This window comes from Dama dama, chromosome 20, assembly GCF_033118175.1.
Source record: "Dama dama isolate Ldn47 chromosome 20, ASM3311817v1, whole genome shotgun sequence".
Lineage (NCBI taxonomy): Eukaryota > Metazoa > Chordata > Mammalia > Artiodactyla > Cervidae > Dama > Dama dama.
Window position 1 is genome coordinate 12,948,960 of NC_083700.1, and position 24,001 is coordinate 12,972,960.

The window sequence follows — 24,001 nt, forward strand, 5'->3', positions numbered from 1 at the left end:
AAACCCCTAAAAGTTTTAGACAAAATTATGGGTTCTTACAAAAGACGAGAAGACACTTGCTTCAAATACCTCTAGTGCAATGTTGTTGAGAAATATTCAGGCTTTTGAGGTACTGACATCATCCTAGGCAAATTTTATTCTCCATTGAGGGCAAAGTAATCCATATTTGAACATCCAGAAACTAAAAGAATGTACCATGTAACACCCTTTATGAAACAAATTATCTGAATAAAACCAAAAATTAGCCTGAATAAAGACCCCAAGAAATGTTGCAAACCATTTTGGAATAAAATTATTTGAAAAATAAATTGTTAACTTTAAACAGTTGTTTAAAATGAGCTTGTAAAATTTCTACTTGCTTCAAAACTGGAACAATGCAGAGAAGACTATCATGAACCCTGTGCAAGAATGACATGCACATTCATGAAGTTTCATATTTTTAAACTAAAGAGGGAAGCTTATAGAAATACAATCTTACCTAAAGAAACAAGAAAAACTTCAAGCAACTTACCCTTAAACCTAAAGCAACTAGAGAAAGAAGAACAATAAAACTTAAAATTAGTAGAAGGAGAGAAATCGAAAGTTGAAAGTAGAACAAAATAGAGTTCCAGAAAACAACAGTGAAGATCAATGAAACTTAAAAGCTGATTCTTTGAGAAGATAAACAAAACTGATAAACCTTTAGTGAGACTCACCAAGGGGTGTTGGGGGTGGGGGAGAGGAGGAAGTGAGGTCAAATCAATAAAATTAGAAATGAAAAAAGTTACAATGGACACCACAGAAATGCAAAAGATCATAAGAGATTACTACAAGCAACTACATGTCAATAAACCAGAAAACACAGAAGAAATGAACAAATTATTAGAAAAGTACAACCTTCCAAGACAGAACTGGTAAGAAATAGAAAATATGAACAATTCAGTAATGAGTACTAAAACTGAAACTATGAACGAAAACTCCCAACAAACAAAACTCCAGGATAAGAGAGTATCACAGTTGAATTCTATCAAACATTTAGAAAAGAGTTAACACTATCCTTTCAAATCTTTCCAAAAATTGCAGAGAAAGGAACACTCCCAAGCTCATTCTATGAGGCCACTATAACTCTGATACCAAAACCAGACAAAGATATCAGCAAAAGAAAAGGACATGCCAATATCATAGATAAACATAGAAGAAAAAATCCTCAACAAAATACTACAGACTGACTCCAACAACACGTTAAAAGGATTGCACACTCTAATCAAATGGGATTTAATCAGGGATCCAAGGATTTTTTCAACATATGAAAATCAATCAATGTGATACATCATATTAGCAAACTGAAGAATGAAAACCGTATGATCATCTCAATCAGTTCAGTTCAGTTGCTGTTATATTCAACTGTTTGTGACCCCATGGACTGCTGCATGCCGGGCTTCCCTGTCCATCACCAAATCCTGCAGCTTGCTCAATCTCAAGTCCATCAAGTCAGTGATGCCATCCAACCATCTCATCTTCTATTGTCCCCTTCTCTTCCAGTCCTCAATGTTTTCTAACATCAGGGTGTTTGTCAATGAATCAGAACTTCACATCAAGTAGCCAAAGTTTTGGAGTTTTGGCTTCAGTATCAGTCCTCCCAATGAATATTCAGGACTGATATCCTTTAGGATTGGCTGGTTTGATCTCCTTGCAGTCAAAGGGACTCTCAAGAGTCTTATCCAACACCACAGCTCAAAAGCTTCAGTTCTTCAGCATTCAGCTTTCTTTATAGTCCAACTCTCACATCCATACATGACCACTGGAAAAACCATAACTTTGACTAGATGGACCTTTGTTGGTCAAGTAATGTCTCTGCTTTTTAATATGCTGTCTAGGTTAGCTATAACTTTTCTGCTAAGGAACAAGTATCTTTTAATTTCATGGCTGCAGCCACCATCTGCAGTAATTTTGGAGCCAAAATAAATAAATAAATAAATAAATAAAGTGTCTCACTGTTTCCATTGTTTCCCCATCTATTTGCCATGAAGTGATGGGACCAGATGGCATGATCTTCATTTTTTGAATGCTGAATTTTAAGCCTACTTTTTCACTCTCCTCTTTCACTATCATCAAGAGCCTTTTTAGTTCTTCTTTGCTTTTCTGCTATAAAGGTGGTGTCATCTGCATATCTGAGGTTATTGATATTTCTCCTGGCAATCTTGATTCCAGCTTATGCTTCATCCAGCCCGGCATTTTGCATTATGTACTCTGCATAGAAGTTAAATAAGCAGGGTGACAATATACAGCCTTGACATACCCCTTTCCTGATTTGCAACTAGTCTGTTGTTCCATGTCCAGTTCTAACTGTTGCTTCTTGACCTGCATTCAGATTTCTCAGGAGGCAGGTCAGGTGGTCTGGTATTCCCATCTCTTGAAGAATTTTCCAGTTTGTTGTGATCCATAAGTCAAAGGCTTTGGCGTAGTCAAGAAAGCAGAAGTAGGTGTTTTTCTGGAACTCTCTTGCTCTTTTGATGATCCAGTGGATGCTGGCAATTTGATCTCTGCTTCCTCTGCCTTTTCTACATCCAACTTGAACATCTGAAAGTTCACAGTTCACATACTGCTGAAGGCTGGTTTGGAGAATTTTGGGCATTACTTTGTTAGAGTGTGAGATGAATGCAAATGTAAGGTAGTCTGAGCATTCTTTGGCATTGCCTTTCTTTGAGATTGGAATGAAAACTGACATTTTCCAGTCCTGTGGTCACTGCTGAGTTAACCAAATTTGCTGGCATATTGAGTGCAGCACTTTAACAGCATCATCTTTTAGGATTTGAAATGGCTCAACTGGAATTCCATCACATCCACTAGCTTTGTTCATGGTGATGCTTCCTAAGGCCTACTTGACTTCACATTCCAGGATGTCTGGCTCAAGGTGAGTGATCACACCATTGTGGTTATTTGGGTCATGAAGATCTCTTTTGTATAGTTCTTCTGTGTATTCTTGCCACCTCTTCTTAATCTCTTCTGCTTCTGTTAGGTCTATACCATTTCTGTCCTTTATTAAGCCCATCTTTGCATGAAATGTTCCCTTGGTATCTCTAATTTTCTTGAAGAGATTTCTAGTCTTTCTTTCCATCATCTCAATAGATGCAAAAAAAGCTTTTGACAAAATTCAATTACCCATTTACATTAAAACTCTAGAGAAAGTAGACATAGTGGGGACACACATCAGCATAATAAAGATCGTATATGACAAGTTGACAGCAGACATCATTCTCAACATGAAAAACTGAAAACATTTCCTCTAAGATCAGGAATAAAGCAAGGATATCTACTCTTGCCATTTTTATTCAACATAATTTGGAAGTCCTAGTGACAGAAATAAGAAAAAAGTAAGAAACGGGAATCCAAACTGGAAAAAAAGTAAAACCATCACTGCAGATGACAAGACACTGTACATGGAAAATCCTAAAGATGCTGCCAGAAGACTACTAGAGCCCATCAATGTATCTGAAAACGTTTCAGGTTACAAAATTGGTACACAGAGATCTCTTGCATTCCTATACACCAACAATAAAAAGATCAGAAATTGAAATTAAGAAAACAGTTTAAACCATCTCATCAAAAAGAATAAAATGCCTAGGAATAAGCCTATCTAATGAGGCAAAAGACCTGTAATCAGAAAACTATAAGATACAGATAAAATAAATCAAAGATAACAAATGGAGAAATGCATCAAGGTTATTGAATTGGAGAAATCAATATTGTCTAAATGACTATACTACCCAAAGTAATCTACAGATTCAGTGCAATCTCTATCAAAATACCAATGGCACCGAATGTTCACAGAACTAGAACAAAAAATCTTAAAATGTAGTATGGATACACAAAAGACCCAAAATATCCAAAACAATCTTGACAAAGAAAAATAAAGCTGGAGGAATAAGGTTACCTCTCTTCAGACTATACTACAAAACTATAATTGTCAAAACAGTATGATGCTGGCACAGAAAACAGAAATATAGATCAATGGAAAACCCAAAGAAAAACCCACCTACCTATGGTTACCTAATGTAAGCAAAATAAGGCAATCTCCTCAGTAAGTGGTGATGAAAAAAATTGGACAGTCGTATGTTAAAGAACGAAGTTAGAACACTTCTTAAAATCATAAACAAAAATAAACTCAAAATGGGTTAAAGGCCTAAATGTAAGCCCATATACTATAATATCTTAGAGGAAAACATAGGCAGGGTACTCTCTGCCACAAATCACAGCAAGATCTTTTTTTAGTCACCTCTTAGAATAATGAAAATAAAAACAAATGAAGCAAAAGAGATCTAATTAAACTCAAAAGCTTTTATACAGTAAAGGCAGTCATAAACAAAATGAAAAGATAAGTTATAGAATGTGAGAAAATAGTTGCAAATGAAGTAACTGACAAGGGATTAATCTCCAAAATATACAAACATCTCATGCAGTTCAATATAAAAAAATAAAAGCAACCCATCAAAAGATGGGCAGAATACCTAAAGAAATATTTCTCCAAAGAAGACATGCAAATGGCCAAAAAACTCATGAAAAAAATACCCAACATCACTAATTAGACAGATTCAAATCCAAACTACAATGAGGTATCACCTCATGCCAATCAGAATGATCACCATCAAAAAACATCTACAAAAAACAAGTGCTGATGAGGTGTGGAGAAAAGGGAACCCACCTACGGTGTTGGTAATAATGTGAATTGGTACAGCCACGCTGGAGAAGAGTATGAAGTTTCCTTAAAAAAAAACTAAAAATAGAGCTACCATACGATCCAGCAATCCTTGGGCATATATCTGGAGAAAATCTAAATTCAAAAAGACACATGCATCTTAGTGTTTATTGCAACACTATGCACAATAGCCAGGACATAGAAGCAACCTAACTATCCATCAATAGAGGAATGGATAAAGAAGATGTGGTACATATACACAGTGGAATATTACTCAGGGAAAAAAAAAAATGATTCCATTTGCAGCGACAGACATGGATGGGCATAGAGACTGTCATACTGAATGAAGTAAGTTCAAGACAGTGAAACAACCACATCGAGACTCTGGAAATGAAGCAAAAGCATATCACAAATTAAGAAGTGGGATACATGCAGTGGCGAGTCTAACCTGAGCTTCTCCCATCTTCTTTCCATGTGGAGTACCTTCAGTGTTGTTCTACTAGGGAAGGAAAAGCCATGAAAATCAGAAGCTTCCCTGCTGGAAGTGGCTAATTTGATTTAGAGAGAAGCAGGGAAAACAGCCAAACCCAAGGGCATCATTGAAAATAATATAAACTCAAAGGAAAACAAACGAAAAAGGTTAACTTCCCAGTTTTCCTGAAGATTTAACACTGGATAGAGAAGCAGACCAGCAGACCAACCAGAACATTTGAGGAAGATCTTATAAAAAGGACAACCATAGTGGTTGTGGATAATCTGCCACGTATCCCTTCTTGTCTGGAAGGATGCACACAGGAGCAAAGCTGCATGCACACTCACAGGAAACCAGAAAGAAGCAGCCCTAGCTTTCTGCAGGTCCGTGGATGAAAATGAGGTTTGTGCACATGCTGTAAGAGAAACAGGAAGTGGATGGTAAAGGGAAAACTAGGGCTGACTTGCAAACTTTCTGAAATTTGAGTACTCTCCCAACTCAAACAAAGATCTATTGGCAAAGAATAGAAGCTTAATTGACTCAAAGTGTTTGAGCACTACTTTATTAAACTATGCTCACACAAGAGTGATCCCTAAGAAATCAGGCTGAAAAAGAAAAAAACTACAAAAAAAAAAAAAAAAATTAGCAGAGACTCCTGTGGCTGCATACTATGGAAGAAAAGTCAGACTGACAGGTTAGACCAGCCAAGTCACTAAAGAAACATACAAAGAAGGAAACAACAACAGCAGTAACATAAGGAGATCAGAATCAGCATGTCATCTATAATATCCATTTTTTCAACAACAAAAAAAGCAGGTATAAAAAGAAAGAGGGAACTGTGACTATCCGCAGGGAGAAAGGAAATGAATACAAACTGCCTTTGATGTTGCCCAAGGGTTAGATATAACTGACATAAACAGAAATCCTCAAAGCTGGAAGGTAATGAACATTAAAAACGTTCGATTAACAATGCTCATTTTTAAAAATTAAAGTATGACAATAATGATGCATCAAATAGCAAGTATCTTTAAAGAAATGGAAAATATTGAAAAAAAAAACTAAGTGGAAATTCTCAAATTGAAAGTAAAATAAATTCCTGATAAGACACAAGATAAATATATCAATTTCATATATATTTATAAAATCAATTTTATTTATATATCCCAACAACAAATAATCAAAAATGAAATTGGGAAAGCAATTTCATTCATGAAAGTCTTAAAAGCAATAAAATCTATAAGAAAAAGTTTACCAAAGGAAATGCAAGATATGTACATTGAAAACTAAACGAGATTGTTGAAATTCACAACCTAAATATTAATAAACAGGGAAACATTTCATACATTCACAGTAGAATCAAAAAATAATGAGAAAAAGAAACAAAGTTAACAAAAATGTAACATCTGTATTCATTTTGCCTCTGTTGTGTTGGTCAAAAATTTTGTTTGGATTTTTCCATAGCATTGTATGGAAAAGCTCACATGAACTTTTTGACCAATCCAATACATATGTCATAAATAGCTCTTCTTGTTTTCCCTGCCAATGAAGCATTCTTCTGTTGATACTGTTTTGTTTTTGCTGAATATCATTTTGGATAAATGGGATTCAATGGAAAATTTTATTTTAGTATTATATTGATTTAGTATGTTGATATTTTGTCCAGAAATATTGCTGAATTATGTTCCTTTTAAGATAATTTCACTATTGTTTAATTTTCCTGTAGAGAAAATCATATCTTATGAAAATAAAGCCTTTTATGTCTTTTTTTTAATATTTACTCACTGGACTAGAATGTGCCACTTTAGTACCACTTTGAAGAGCAAAGGCAATAGCAGAGACCACTGTCTTTTCTCTAATTGCAATGGTGTGTGTGTGTGTCAGTCGCTCGATTGTGCCCGACTCTTTGCGACCCCATGGACTGTAGCCGGCCAGGCTCCTCTGTCCATGAAATTCTCCAGGCAAGAATACTGGAGTGGCTTGCCAGTTCCTGCTCCAGAGGATCTTCCCGACCCAGGCTTGAACCCGGGTCTCCTGCATTGCAGGCGGTTGCTTTATCATCTGAGCTACTAGGGAAGCAAAGGTGACTTCAGTAAATCTTTTCAGATGCACCCTCAGCTGTTTAACTCTCCTGACAATGGACAGCAATGCATGTATATACAAGATGAATAAAAGGAACGAGGTTCTCTGATCTCTGCAACAACACTCCTCTTACCTCAGATAAACTAAAGGATGACAAATTGCCACAGGCTCATCATGGAAATCTGAAAGGTGTGTTTGCATTTCTTTCTCTTTTCTCTTCCATGTCTCCTCCTCTTTTGTTTAAATATCCCTGAGAAAATTTTGCAGTGTAAACTGAGGAGGAAGATGTGCCTGAAGGCTTTGCTAAGAGCACAATAAAGATTGGCTCATTCTCCTGTGTGAATTGTAATGATAAATCTTCATTTTTTTGCTACTATGAATAACTACCATAGGTTGGTTATAGATAAACTAAACAATACAAAGGAAGTTTTCTTTAATTCCAAAATAAGTAAGATTTTTTTTTCATCAATGAATGTTTAATTTTATTGAGAGTTTTATTTGGCAAGTAGTGAAATGATCAGATGTTTCATTTTTGCCCCTTTAATCTGTTAATATAGATGAGCACATAAATGGATTTTCTAATTTTAAGTTGCTCTTGTACTCCTGGTAAAAATGCTATTGGTATATCTAAGTTTTCTTCAATTCCTAAGTGAAATTGAATGATGGCTACTGGGTGTTCAGTTTATCTGTTTACTTTGTCTTTAAGTGTTGGGTTGCTGAGCTTTTCATGTTGTGATATTCTAACCTCATAAAATGACTTCAGTTGTTTTCCATTATTTTGTATAACTTGAAACTGGGCATCATTAAGTGCCTAAAGTCTTTTGGATTCGTGAGCAAGTTTACCACCAGTTTCAATTTTTACGGCAACTGATATCCTTAAAATTTATTTTTCTTCTGAGTCTTATTTGACTCATTTATAATTTTCAATAAAACTTTCCATCTCACTTTTATTTCAAATGACCTGAATGAGGTTGTACATAGTTTTCTCTTATTTTCATTCTTAATTATATCCATTAGCACCCACTTATTAAACCCCAGTGTTCTTTATTTGTGCAGTATCTTTTTTTATCATTCCTTCTAGTTTACTTTTATATTTTATTTTTTTCAGAAAAGCTGTCTGTTTCTAAGTTTGTAGTTTCTATCATAATATGTTTTAATTTCTATTTTAATGATACAGTCTTTATACTTATTTCCTTTCTTCCTCATATTTTGATTCATTTTATGGTTCTTTTACTTGTTTCCTGAGTGTATGTCTAAGTTACATATTTTCAATATTTCTTTTTCTCTACAAATACATTTTAAGCTATAAAATGATTATAATTCTACTTGGTTTCATAACATCATTGTGGATTATAGACAAGGATAGATATTGCAAAGAATACATAATACCCTACAAAAAATATATAGTCAAAAGATTCAAAACATACTACAAGTAAGTGTACTACCTTGAAAAATTTTTAAATCATTTATAAATAAAATTAAGCAAAAAAAAAAGTTAGAGAGGAAAATAATTTGATTATTACACAAGAAACACTATTACATAGGTGAAAATAACCAAGCATCAGTTTTCAATTTTGAGGTTACTGAAACTGCAAGCCTCAGCAATGAAATAACTGAGCAAGGCAGAAAGAAATTTCTGATAACAACCCCAAAATAATTAATAAAATCATAAAAGACTTACTGTAAATTCAAACCATGCAGAAGATAAATTCTAAAGGAAAAATCCCTAACTATAGTTTTAATTTTTTGATACATAGTATGGTATGACTACTTCCTCCTTGTTCCACAAAATTTCATTTGAGCCTAACCAGTTTTGACTAAGGGGCTTCCCAGGTAGCTTTAGTGGTAAAGAACTCACCTGCCAATGCAGGTGACTCTAGAGATGTGGGTTCAGTCTCTGGATCAGGAAGATCCCCTGGAGGAGGGCATGGCAACCCACTCCAATATTCTTGTCTGGAGAATCCCTCGGGAAGAGGCACCTGGCAGGCTACAGTCCATAGGGTCACACAGGGTTGGACATGACTGAAGCGACTTAGTATGCACACATTAATTTAGACCAAAAGCACTTACTGTTTGTGACCAGTCTCTTGTAAGAAGAAATCCCCCCTCCTCTGCTGCACTCTGGGGCTGTCCCACAATTACAGTCACAGATCCCTATTTTGTTAACCTTGCCATAACTGAAGATTAACTGGAAACATGTTACAAGAAGGTGTAGCTTTAGACAATGTAATCATCCTAAGTATGTTGGGGGGAAATCACCTAGAACTGATTTTTGAAAACATTTGTATAAATATAGAGAAGTGTTTAATTTGCTACTATTGAAAACTCTGTAATCATCAGATGACCTTCCTGTATTTCCTCCAAAGAAGTCTGAGTTACAATTTAATGATATTAAATTAAGCAGTGCCAATTTAATAAAATGTTAACCGAAGGTATAAAGTAACATCAATTCCTATTATTACTACAAACATTCAATAGTCAACCAACAGAAACTCATCTTTCTATTTGAACATGTTGTTCTTTCTTCAAAAGTGCAGGAAAAAGGAGAGAAGGTATCCAGGCTGTCCAATATGATCACACGGTTGGACTATTTCTAACTTCATTCACCTTTTTAGCAGTTCTTTAACCTTCCAAGTCCACCCACACAGCCAACTCTTTCCTGTAGCTGATTTTAAGGAGATTTATATATTTCAACTCTTTTCCTTCCAAATCTATTTCTAAAGTTCAGTGGCATTTTCTCTCTGAGATCTCATTCTTTTTCAAGGAGATTTCCATTTAGATAACAATTTCACTCATGTGAATTTATGAAGCCAGTGTTGTTCCAGGTAGCCACAGTGGCAGGGTACAGAAAGGTCTCTTTCTGTTCTAATCCAGGTTGCTCTTATCATTTCCCTTACATATTGTTGGATTATCTTCAGAATCTCCAAAATCTTAAACAATTATTTCTAAGAGCACCTTTGTGATGCTTCCATGATCTTACCAATGAGTACATTTAACACCTGCTTTTTGGAAACCTGTGAACAAGTTTCCTGGCAATACCTTCTGTGACCTCAGTCACTGAGTGTCATGGGCCCTTATAGTCATAGCTAAACTGACCTGAAATGAGTCCACATGCTCAAAAGTAGTATACAGTATGCTCTGAGGCCTTCAAAGTGCTAATTCCAAATGAAAATTCATATCTTTCTCCTCACTTGTGATGTATCTTAAGGTTTTGAGTTATGCTAACTACACTTTAGAATAGTGTTATATAACAAAATTATCTGCATGATGGAAATATTCTATTCTGTGATTTAATGGCACAATGTTTAGTTTAGTTTAATTTTGGAAAGAACAATCCTAGTGTTTAAACTGAAAATAATAGCTTTTCAGTTCTATCCACATGCCTATGGCTTTTTGTGTTTTAAATTTGTCCAGCTCACAGATAAGCTGAACTTTTCCCTCATGTCTGAATCCTGTAGACATTGTTGAGCCCAGGCTGAACACATTTACATGCTGCCTACAATGATTCATTTAAAGAGTCTGAAATCTCCATCACAGCGCCCTACGCTTCTTTACCTAACTACCCAGTCCATGATAGCTTTATTCTATGGCTAAATGTTACTATTTCCTAATTCTTTGCACTGTTTCGAAGTACAGCAGAAGGTGAAGTGGCCATTGCATAGGCTGACTTCTCATTAGCCTGGGTCCCTTTTCTTTGAGAATCTCCAGACAGGATAGCTGACTCTTCTTAACAGGCTCATGGAGGTTTTTGAGGGAAAATATTTGAATAGAATATTTAATACTTTATATTTTTAATTCATGTTAATTCAGCTCTTCCATGTATTTCTAATTTAAATTTTTCTTTCACTTCTACCCCATGGAATTTCTTTTTTGCTCTTCTTAGTTTATACCATAATATGTAGACCCACAGAGTAAGTCTTAGTTCATGTGGCACACACTTGTGTAGGCCTTCTTAACAGTTCATATACTTTATTAAATTTGGAAATGGCAACCCACTCCAGTACTATTGCTTGGAAAATGCCATGGATGTAGGAGCCTAGTAGGCTGCAGCCCATGGGTTCACAAAGAGTTGAACATGACTGACCGACTTTGCTTATTCACTCACTCACTTTAGTAGGATTTAAAAATTTTTTTTCCCATAATAATTTTAGCTTTAAAGAAAAGGTGTGAGATAGTTTGGAAAATTCTGCCATTTCCCGTAATATTAACACCCTACATAACTCTGGTAAATTTGCCAAAACTAATAAATTAACATTTGTACCTTATCATTAAAGTACAAATTTGTTCAGACTTCACCAGTTTTACCACTATTTTCCCACTATTCTCTACAAGCCATTCCACACGAATACTGTAAAGACTCCTTTTTCAAATGGCTCATGCCTCCAAGACAAGGTCCTGCCTTTACTGGTGAAAAGTAGAATAAGACGGTAGGAATGAAAAGGTGAAATTTTGCCTCCTATTGCTCCAAGTTCCTAACAATAGTTTCCTGTATTTAACAACACATATCCTAAAATTATACCCCTAAAGCATAGAAAACACACACCTTGAATCTAGAGGTAAGATTTCTGCAGACCTGAGGGCAACAAAGTTCCGTCCACCGAAATACAGGTCAGTTGTTCAAGTGAGCTGTTATCTAATTGCTGCCTGAGGGCTGCTCCCGTGTGCAATCTTATACAGTCTGAGTGGTGGTCACCATACCTGAGGATGCTAAACCAGGCAGAGGAACCTGAAGCAAACGAGTAGGCCATGCTATTGCTGTTTTTTCTTTTTTTTTTTTTTTAATGCTTTAATATTAACCAAACAATGAATGTTAACAATGCATCTATAAAAGACAAGAATACTTTGATTTACTTGTTTATGCATTTGCTCATTTATTGAGCAAGCCTTCTGCTTGCACCCATAACAGTCCTTTACTGTCTTTTCACCAATGAAATTGTCATCCCCTATCCAATCTTATCCAAAACCTGGGAATAAGTTTGTGGATCATTTTGGCTCAGAAACCTGATTGGCTTAATTTTGTTTAGGGTTCATGGACTCTTGAAGTTGTAAAAAATCTTAAAGTTGATTTCTAAGAAACATTTTTCCAGCAAAAATTTACCTGCCTTTCCAGTCATTTGGACACAGAAAGACAAGCTTCTGAAACAGATTGATTGGCAAACCCATTGTATTCTTGCCTTATTGGCCCTTCCATCCACACCACATGTTTTTGGATTTCATTTTTTCTGATGTTATTTTTATAGATTTACTGCTTTTTTGCTGTTGTCTATTTTTAGGTGGCTCCTGTGGTAAGGAATCCAACTGCCAGTGCAAGAGACCCCGGAGATACAGGTTCAGTCCTCGGATTGGGAAGATCCCCTGGAGGAGGAAATGGCAACCCACTCCAGTATTCCTGTCTGAAAAATCACATGAACAGAGGAGTCTGGTAGGCTACAGTCCATAGGGCCACACAGAGTCAGACATGACTAAAGCAACTTAGCACACACACATGAATGGACTGAACACACACATCCCATCTTTTTTTAAAACAAGATTTTGCAGTATAGCTGATTTACAGTGTTGTGTTTAATTTCTGCTCTATAGCAAAGTGACTCAGCTATACATATGTATATATTCTTTTCCATTATGGTTTACCACAGGGTATTCAATAGAGTTCTCTGTATTATGCAGAAAGAAATTATCTATTCATCCTATATGTATTAGTATAGATCTGTTAATTCCATACTCCCCGTATCTTTTAAGAGTTATATAATAAGATTCATCTAATTCTTGTATCTGAATATAGCAGATGTATGTCCAGAAATACCTGGATTTCAAACTCTAAGTGCCAAGTTATATTTTATTGTTTTCTTGCATCCATTGCTGAGGGCTTCCCTGATAGCTCAATTGGTAAAGAATCTGCCTGCAATGCAGGAGAATCCAGTTCAATTCCTGAGTCAGGAAGATCCACTGGAGAAGGAATAAGCTACCCACTTCAGTATTCTTGGGCTTCCCTTGTGGCTCAGCTGGTAAAGAATCTGCCTGCAATGCAGGATACCTAGGTTCTTTCCCTGGGTTGGGAAGATCCCCTAGAAAAGGGAAAGGCTACCCACTCCAGTAGTCTGGCCTGGAGAATTCCATGGAGAATTCCATACAGCACAAACAGTTGGACACAACTGAGAAACTTTCAATGAAACAATAAATTCAATTGTTCAGGAAACAACTATCATTCTATTTATTATTATTTGTAGGCAACTTTTTCTCTCCAAAGATTTTCACCTTTTATTTTCCATTCTTTGTTTTTTGGAAGTATAATTGACATATAAAGTTTTACTGCTTTAAAGGGTAGAATTCAGTTATTTGACATTTTACACATTATGAAATGTTCATCATAATAAATCTAGTTCCCATTCATCACCATCTGAAGTTATTACAATATTATTGATTATGTTCCCCCCAATGACTTTATCCATTCACCTATCAGTGAAAGTTAAATCAATGGCTTCCCTAGTGGCTCCGTTGGTAAAGAATCTGCCTGCAATGTGGGAGACCTGGGTTCGATCCCTGAGTTGGGAAGATCCCCTGGAGAAGGGAATGGCTATCCACTCTAGTATTCTGGCCTGGATAATTCCATGGACTGTATAGTACATGCAGTGGCAATGAGTCAGACATGACTGATCAACTTTCACTTTCATATCTTGGCTTGTGTAAGTAATGCTGTAATAAACATTGGTGTAAATATATCTTTTCACATTACTGTTTTCATTTTCTTCAGGTAAGTACCAAGAAGTGGGTTCCTGGATCCTATGGTAGTTCTATTTTTGAACAACTTCCATACTGCTTTCCACAGTGGCTGCACAGATTTACATTCTTATCAACAGAGAATGAATGTTTTCCTCTACATCCTTACCAACACTTGCTTTAGTTTGGTTTGGATTTTGTCTTTTTAATAATAGCCATTCTAAGAGTTGTAAGGTGATATCTCGTGGGTTTTGATTTGCCTTTCTGTAATGATTAGAGATGTTGAGCACTGTTTCATGTGCCTGTTAACCAGAAATGAACATGTCTGTTCAAGTTTTCTGCCCATTTTCCAGTCATATTGTTTTTTATTTTGTTGTATGTGCTCTTTCTCTATTATGGATATTAACCCCTTATCAGATATATGATTTGACAATACCTTATCCAGTTAAGTAGGTTGTTTCTTTATTTTGTTTTGTTGATAGTCTCCTTCACTTGTCCAAAAGCTTTTTAGTGTGATGTAGTCTTCTTTATTTTTGTTTTTATTGAGGAGATAGATTTTAAAAAATGCTGCTAAGATCTATGTCAAAGACCTGACTCCTGATGCTTTCTTCTAAGAGTTTTATGGTTTCAGTTTTTACATTCACATCTTTAATTCATCATGAGCTTATTTTTGTAGTGGTGTATGATAATGGTCCAGATTCACTCTTTGCATGTAGTTGTCCAGTTTTCCAACACTAGTTATTGAAGAGACTGCCTTTTCCCATTGTATATTATTGATCCCTTTGCCATGGATTAATTGACCATATATACATAAGCTTATTTATGGGCTTTCTATGCCTTTGTACCTTTGATTTATCTGTCTGTTCTTGTGCAAGTACCATACTATTTGATTACATAGCTTTGTAGTATGGTTTGAAGTCAAGATGCATGATACCTTCAGTTTTGTTCTTCTTTCTGAAGTTTGCCTTTGTTATTCAGGACTTTTTATGATTTCATACAATTTTTTTTTTCAGTACTATTTATTCCAGTTCTGTGTAAAGTGGTATTGGCATTTTAACAGAGATTGCATTGAATCTATAAATTGCTCTGGATAGTTTGAATGTTTTAATGCTATTAATTCTTCCAATCCATATGCAAGTTATATTTTTCCATTTATAGGCATGCACACATGCTAAGTCGCTTCAGTCGTATCTTTGCAACTCCATGGACTGTAGCCTGCCAGGCTCCTCTGTCCATGGAATTCTCCAGGCAAGAATACTGGAGTGGGTTGCCATGCCCTCCTCCAGGGGATCTTCCTAGCCCAGGGATCAAACCCATGTCTGTTGCATCTCCTGCATTGGCAGGCAAGCTCTTTATCAGCAGCACAACCTGGGAAGCCCATGTATAAGCATACTTTGTTTTATTACGCTTTGCCTTTGCTGTACTTCCAGATACTGCGTTCTTTACACATTGAAAATCTGTGGCCACTCTGCACAGCACAATGCTATCAGCATCATTTTTCTAACATTTTCTCACTTCGTGTCTGTGCCACATTTATTAATTCTCAAATGTTTCAAGCTCTCTGACTGTGATAGCAAAAAGGTTATGACTTGCTGAAGACTCAGATAATAGTTGTCAATTTTTAGGAACAAAGTGTGTTAAATTAAGATATGTACATTTTTTTAAACAAATAATGCTACGGCATATTTAATAGATTACCATATAGTATAAACATAACTATTACATGTACTGGAAAACAAAAAAAAATTATGTTACTGGCTTTATTGGTCTATTTGGTTTATTGAGGTGTTCTAGAACTGAACTTGCAGTGTCTCCTGGGTATGCTTCTATTTGTTCATATTTTTGTAGTTGGAAAAGATGTTTGAAGGATTTCGGTTATTTTAAATTTATTGAGACTTGTTTTGTGCCCTAACATGTAACCATTATGGGGAACATCCAGGTGTACTTGAAATGAGTATATATTCTGATTTTGGATGGAGTGTCCTGTGTATATGTATTAACTCAGTCTAGCTAAAATGCCATATAAAGTCAGTGTTCCCTTACTGATTTTCTGTCTAGTTGATTTATCCATCACTTTAAGTTGAGTATTAAATCCTATACTATTATTTGTTAATGTCAATTTCTCTTTTTTGGTCTGTCAAAGGTGCTCTATACATTTAGGCATTCCTATACTTGGTACATAAATGTTTACAAGTATTTGATTCTCTTGGAGGATTGATCCCTTTATCATTATGTAATACTCTTTTTTGTCTCTTACTATAACTTTTGCTTTAAAGTGTATTTGTCTGATGTAGCTATTGCTACCCTGGCTTTTTAAACATTTTTACTTTATATTTTAATATAGTTAATTAACAATGTTGTACTAGCTTCAGGTTGCTGTACATCATTTTCATGAAATATCTTTTTCCATCCCTCATTTTCAGCCTATGTGTGTCTTTAAAGTCAAAGTAAATCTTGTAGGTAGTATATATTTGCATCATTTTCTTTTTAACCCAATATACAACCCTAAGTCTTTTGATTGGAGCATTTGATAGGTATCTTTATGGCCATTGCATTGAACTCTTTATCTAGCAAATCACTTAACTCTATTTTTCTTTTTCTGAGGTGTCTGTTTTATTTGTTTAGAACATATTCTTTTGTCTTTTCATTTTGCCCAACTGTTGACACTTTTTCTATATATTAGGTAGATCAACTGCGTCTCCTGTTCTTGAAGGAGAGGCCTTATTTAGCAAGGCTTCTGTGGGAAGAGCAATCCAGTCTGGTCACAGAACCAGGCACTCCAAAGCTGCACTCTGTGTGGTCTGTGGGTGCCCACCTGTTGTGGTGTGGTGTGGTTTCTGTAGATGGGCTGGTGGCAAGAGCTGTCCTTGATGTGGCTGGCTGTGCAGCATAGCTATCACTGCTTTGGGTGCACCGGTAGGCAGTGCTGGCCCAGCAGGGCACGAGTTGCCCTGGAGGAGCACCTGTCCTGTCCTAAGCCTTCCACTAGGTGCAATGGGGCAGGAGCCACTTTTGATGGGTACAGGTTCTGGCTCAGGCTGCCTGTTTGGTGTGTTAAGACAGGAGCTACTTTGGAGGGGCACCAGAGCTAGCCACGGCTGCCTTCTGGGTGTGATAGAGTGGTAGCCCCTGTAGAAAATTACTAGCTGGGTAGGTGTATAGGGCAGTGTGGATTCACAAGAAATTGCTAGGACCTATGGTGATTCATGTTGAGGTTTGACAGAAAATAGCAAAATTCTGTAAAACAATTATCTTCAATAAAAAATAAATAATTTTTTTTTTTTAAAGCTCAAAAAAACAACAAAAAATAATGCTAGGACCAAGTGAAGAGTGCTAGCAAGATTGGCCACAAATGTCAGAAAGACACCCACCAGAGTTAGGTCAAGTAGATAAAGAGAGAATTTTCTAAAATGGTGCCAGCTAGCACTTTGGTTCCCAGTTATTGCTGTTCAGTTGCTCAGTCACATCCGACTCTTTGTGAGCCCACGGACTTCAGCATGCCAGGATTCCCTGTCCTTCACTAATTCCCAGAATTTGCTCAAATTCATGTCCATTGAGTGAGTGGTGTCATCCAGCTATTTCATCCCCTGCCACCCCCTTCTCCTGCCCTCAATCTTTCCCACCATCAGGGTCTTTTCCAGTGAGTTGGCTCTTTGCATCAGGTGGTCAAAATATTGGAGCTTTAGCTTCAACATCAGTCCTTCCATTGAATATTCAGTGTTGATTTCCTTTAGGATTGACTGGTTTTATCTCTTTGCAGTTCAAGGGACTTTTAAGAGTCTTCTCCAGCACCATCAATTCTTTCACTCTCAGCTTTCTTTATAGTCCAACTTTCACATGCATACATGATTACTGGAAAAAATATAGTTTTGACTATATGGACCTTTATCTATAAAATGATGTCTCTGCTTTTTAAAATATTGTCTAACTCCGTCATAGCTTTTCTTTCAAGGAATGTGTCTTTTAATTTCTTGGCTGTAGTCACCATCTGTAGTAGTTTGGAGCCCAAGAGAGTAAAGTCTGTCACTGTTTCCATTGTTTCCCCATCTATTTACCATGAAGTGATGGGACCAGATGCCATGATCTTTGTTTTTTGAATGCTGAGTTTGAAGCCAGTTTTTTCACTCTCCTCTTTCAACTTTATCAAGAGGCTTTTTAGTTCCTTTTTGCTTTCTGCCATGAGGGTGGTGTCATCTGCATATCTGAGGCTATTGATAGTTCTCCCAGCAATCTTAATTCCAGCTTGTGCTTCATCCAGCCTGGCATTTTGCATGATATACTCCACATATAAGTTAAATAGGCAGGGTGACAATATACAGCCTTGACATAGTCCTTCACCAATTTGGAACCAGTCCACTGTTCCATGTCTGGTTCTAACTGTTGTTTCTTGACCTGCATATAGGTTTCTTGCAGGCAGATAAGGTGGTCTGGTATTCCCATCTCTTAAAGAATTTTCCACAATTTCAGGTGATCTACACAGTCAAAGGCTTTAGTATAGTCAATGAAACAGAAGTTTTTCTGGAACTCTCTTGTTTTTTCTATGATCCAACGAATGTTGGCAATTTGATCTCTGGTATGTCTGCCTATTTGAAATTCAACTTGAACATCTGGAAATTATTGGTTCATATACTGCTAAAGCCTAGTTTGCAGGATTTTGAGCATTACATTGCTTGCAGTGAAATGAGTGCAATTATGCAGTAGTTTGAACGTCCTTTCGCATTGCTCTTCTTTGGGATTAGAATGAAAACTGACCTTTTCCTGTCCTGTGGCCACTGCTGAGCTTTCCAAATTTGTTGGCATATTGAGTGCAGCATTTTAACAGCTTCATCTTTTAGGATTTGAAATAGTTCAGCTGGGATTCCATCACATCCACTAGCTGCCTTCATAGTAATGCTTCCCAGGGCCCATTTGATTTCACACTCTAGGATGTCTGACTCTAGCTGAGTGATCACATCATCATGGTTATCCAGTCCCCAGAGAAAAGGTCCTGCACCTTTGACATTCACCCTAAAATTAGTCAATGAATCTCCTTCTTTTATGGCCCAGGCACATTTTAATGTGCTGACTCTGTGCCGAGACCAGAGCAAGTGAGTTTGTGTGCAAAGTCCTTAAGAGGTGAGTCTCTGTTTGCTATACCCCTTCTGCTTTCCTGGATGTAAGTTTCACTGGTTTGCAAAGCCAAATATTGAGGGGGCTAAGTCTCCCTTGTGCAGGTCCCCAGGACTGCAGTGCTCAACGTGGAGTTCCAAACCCTCCCTTTTCAGGGAGGACCTCTGTTTGTGATATCAGCTCCATTTACGGGTTGCTGTGTGAGGGTTGTGGGTCCTGACTAGACTGCATCTTGCCCCTTCTATCCTGGACCTGTTCTTTTTCTTTCATTTGTATCCTTAGTTGAGGAAGAGACGTTCTACTAATCTTTAGGTAGTTCACAGAGAGATTGTTCTAAATGTAGTCATAGTTTTCATGTGTGGGGGAGGAAGTGAGCTCAGGATTTTCTTACTGCCATCTCCATTCTGTCCCCTTTTCCATTCTTTTCTCATGGAACATTTTGTAATTAGACTCAGAAATTTCACATTGTAGTGCGCATATCTCACAATTGCTTACTTATTTCTATTGAGGTGAAGCATGACATGCAAAGTGACCATTTTAAAGCACACAATTCAGTGGAACTTAGAACCACACAATATCGTGCAGCCACCAGCTCTAACAACATAAAACATTTGTGAAAGTGAAAGCCGCTCAGTTGTGTCCGAGTCTTTGCCACCCCTTGGACTATACAGTCCGTGGAATTCTCCAGGCCAGAACACTGAAGTGGATAAGCTGTTCCCTTCTCCAGGGGATCTTCCCAACTCAGGGATTGAACCCAGGTCTCCTGCATTGCATGCAGATTCTTTACCAGCTGAGCCACCAGAGAAGCCCATAAAACATTTTTATTACCCCCCCCAAAAGAGCCCACGTTCATTAGGTAGTCACCACTTATTTCTCCTTTACCCCAGAACCCTATTAAGTAATAAACAATCTTCTTTCTGCATCTATGGATTTATCAGTTCTATGTATTCCATACATATGGAATGAGACTATATATGTCGTTTTGTATCTGGCTTCTTTCATTTAGCATATTCTTGAGGTACATTCACTTAGTATCAGATATCATGCTTCCATTCGTTTTTAGGGTTGAATATCATTCCATTGCAGGTATATATACCATACTTTGTTTATCCACTTATTTATTAACGGACACTTGGATTATTTCTTCCTACTCATCATTGTGAATAGTGCTACTATGAGCATACTTGTACAAATATTTGTTTGAAAATCTGTTTTCCATTGTTAGGGGGACATACCTAGAGGGGGAACTCCTGGGTCAAATAGTTAATATTTAACTTTTTGAGGAACTACCAAACTGTGTTCAATAGCAGCTGTATCATTTTACATTTCTACCAGCAATGTATGAGGATTGAAACTTAAAGTAGATGATAGATGGATAGATGTTAGATAGATAGACAGATAGGCAGATGACACCCACCTGGAGGGTAGAAAGTGAAGAACTAAAGAGCCTCTTGATGAAATTGAAAGAGGACAGTGAAAAAGCTGGCTTAAAACTCAACATTCAAAAAATGAAGATCATGTCATATGGTCCCATTACTTCATGACAAATAGATATGGAAACAGTGACAGACTTTATTTTCTTGGGCTCCAAAATCACGGCAGATGGTGACTGGAGCCATGAAATTAAGACACTTGCTCCTTGGAAGAAAAGCTGTGACCAACCTAGACAGCATATTAAAAAGCAGAGACATTGCTTTGCCAATGAAGGTCTGTATGGTTTTTTCAGTAGTCATGTATGGTTGTGAGAATTGAACTATAAAGAAAGCTGAGCTCCAAAGAATTGATGCTTTCGAACTGTGGTGTTGGAAAACATCCTTGAAATTCCCTTGAACTGAAAAGAGGTCCAACCAGTCCATCCTGAAGGAAATCAGTCCTGAATATTCATTGGAAGGACTGATGCAGAAGCTGAAGCTCCAATACTTTGGCCACTTGATGCTAAGAATTGACTCATTGGAAAAGACCCTGATGCTGGGAAAGACTGAAGGCAGGAGAAGGGGATGACAGAGGCTGAGATAGTTGGGTGTCCTCACTGACTCAATGGACGTGAGTTTGAGGAAGATCCCAGAAACTGGTGATGGACAGGGAAGCCTGGCATGCTACAGTTCATGGGGTCGCAAAGAGTTGGACATGACTGAATGACTGAACTGAACTGAACTGAGATAGATACTACATTAGAAGTTGTTGTTGTTGTTGGTTAGTCACCAAATCCTGTCTGACTCTTTTGTGACTCCATCGACTATAACCTGCCAGGCTCCTCTGTCCATGGGATTTCCCAGGCAAGAATACTGGGATTTCCCGCAAGTATAGAATAGGTTGCCATTTTCTTCTCCAGGGGTTCTTCCTGACCCAGGGGTCAAACCTGGGTCCCCTGCATTGAAGGAGGGTTCCTTAAGCTGAACCACCAGGGAAGCCCATATGAGAAGTAAAAATGAATAAGTTTTTTAAAAATTATATTTTAACATAAGAAAAATAAACAGTATTAAAATATATCTTTAAGTTAAAGTTCAAAAGCTACAATGATAATACGGGCTTTGCAGCCTTGAAGCTTTTAAAATATTTTTGCAATTCCTCTGACTTAATAGTAGGCAACTGTATTTTCATATCTGCTTCCAAATATAATCTAATGCAATATTATATGTCAGATAGTGTCTTGAAAGCAATGAACACTAAAATAATATTTTGGTATTGTTATAAGAATAGCTTTTAACCCATGGATCCTCTGAATGGGTGTCAGAAATCTGCAGATATCCAAATATTTAGTACTTCTTAAAGCAGTATGTAAGGGTAACATACCTTCTTTCTAAATTAGAATTTTTCTAAAAAGATACATTCTCCTAAATAAGTATCTCATTACCCTGAGATAACCAAAGGCAGAATAAGTACTTGATTCTTACTGTGTATTTACCAATGTACAAGAGAATACGTTGTTTATATAGGTTCCTGGGTGACCAATGGGTTAGTTTCTGCATTATTGAAAATTCATGAATTTCATCATGTTGGAAATGTTTGAATCTGTCCTAACCATTGTTTCTCTTGAGACTTAAAATGATGGGATCCTTTTCAAGCCAGTTGTGTATGAATCCTTTCAACATACATTTATCACTGAGCTTCCACTTAACCTTCTGGCATGACAAAATTGTTACAGACCCTTGTAGACAAAATTGTTACAGACCCTTCCTGCTCTGAACTAGAAATTATCTGTTTCTCCAAAGTGCTCTGGTTCCTTTTGGTGGAAAGTATTATATGGAAGCCACAACCTTGCCTTTGTTTCTGGGTTTTTTAAGTGGTGAGAATGTTTTTTTCTTCCTATTAGTGAGTTTATATCTATACTTTCAAGTTTAGAGCTACAGAGGTTTATTCATCTATCTCACATCAACTTGCCTTGTCCTACACAGAAAATCCTGGTTCCAAATGAATCAACGCAATTGTGTACTCACCTAATCCTACTGTACACTATATACTATCCACTTGTCCCATTATACAGTATATCTCAGTAGCCTATACATGCATGATAGTCTTAGAATAACAAAAAAACAAATACCTCCAACAATATGATTATTGAAAACAATTTAAGATTTGTTTTCTGTCCTTAGGTTATATATTTTTGGGATAAAAAAATTGAACTTTAGAGCAGCTTGAAACAGTACTTAACTTGTGGTATGTTATCAACTTAATAAGTGATTATGTTCCTTGCTGCCATTTGCTCTCAATTTTTAGAAACTGAAACTCCTGTTTGATATATTTATAATACTGCAAAATGTCTACATGGAGCAAAGCATCCTGAATGTCAGAGTAAGGAGCTCAAGAAAGTCTTTTTCCAAATATTGATGATAATACTGGACAAAATTTTCAAAATCATCCACTTCAAAATTCTGGGAAATGACCAAAAGCATACAACAGATTGAGAAGTGCTTATTCTAGAACTACCTGAACCTCAGCAGAAATAACGAGGGCAACATAACATGGGACTCTTCCCTTCCTTTGCTTGATTTGGTGATGCCATAGGTTGAGAATCAGCAGTCTTGCTGTCACCATAAGGATACACCTGATTCAGATCTCTATAGAGAGGCCCATGCCCAGAGAGCATGTAGAGAACAGCAGCGTTGGTGGCAAAAATCAAAGGTCAATATTACAGTTGCCTGAGGCTGCAATGCTGATTGAAGCAAAGAAGAGCCCAATCAACATTTAATAGACACCTGGGAAATGGGAGGTTTGGAAACTGCACTAAGGAACGACCAAAGAGGACCACAGTTAACTACTTTTCCCTGACCAAACGTGACACCTGGCACAAAGGAAAAGTAGAAACCACGGCAGATTTGCAAACTGCTGGAGTAGTAAATGAGTTATATAGTAAATGTGGGCTGGAAGTCCACAAACATCCCCTCAGCAAAAGTGTTACTGGTTAAAGTTAAAAGCACAACTGTTGACTAATCACTGTTTATCAATTGGCTATACTGATATAGAAGTGACTCCTAGGAAACCAGGAAAAAGAAAGAAAAAAGAAAGAAAGACAGGAGGGTAAAGAGGAGAGGAGAGAAATGGAGGGAACGTAGGAGGAAGAGAGGGAGGAGGGGGGAAGAAGGGAAGAAAAGAGATCTGTTTTTAAATTTATCTTTTAATTGGAGGATAATTGGTGGCTCAGAGAGTGAAGAATCTGCTTGCAGTGCGGGAGACCTGGGTTCGATCCCTGGGTTGGGCAACCCCTGGAGAAGGGCATGGCAACCCACTCCAGTACTCTTGCCTAGAAAATCCCCATGGACAGAGGAGCCTGGCGGGCTACAGTCCACGGAGTCGCGAAGAGTTGGGTATGGCTGAGTGACTAAGCGCACAGAACACAACTGCTTTATGCGTTGTGTTAGTTTCCGCTGTACAACGCGAATCAGCCATAATCATATATGACTCCCTCCCTCTTGAGCCTCTCTCTCCCCTCGCACTCCCCCCAACGAGGT

At 37.1% G+C, this 24,001-nt stretch overlaps 1 pseudogene; it reads left to right on the top strand.

The window, feature by feature from the left end:
- The first annotated feature begins 342 nt into the window (after positions 1-342).
- Positions 343-443, top strand: LOC133041802 (U6 spliceosomal RNA; annotated as a pseudogene).
- Positions 444-24,001: the final 23,558 nt, after the last annotated feature.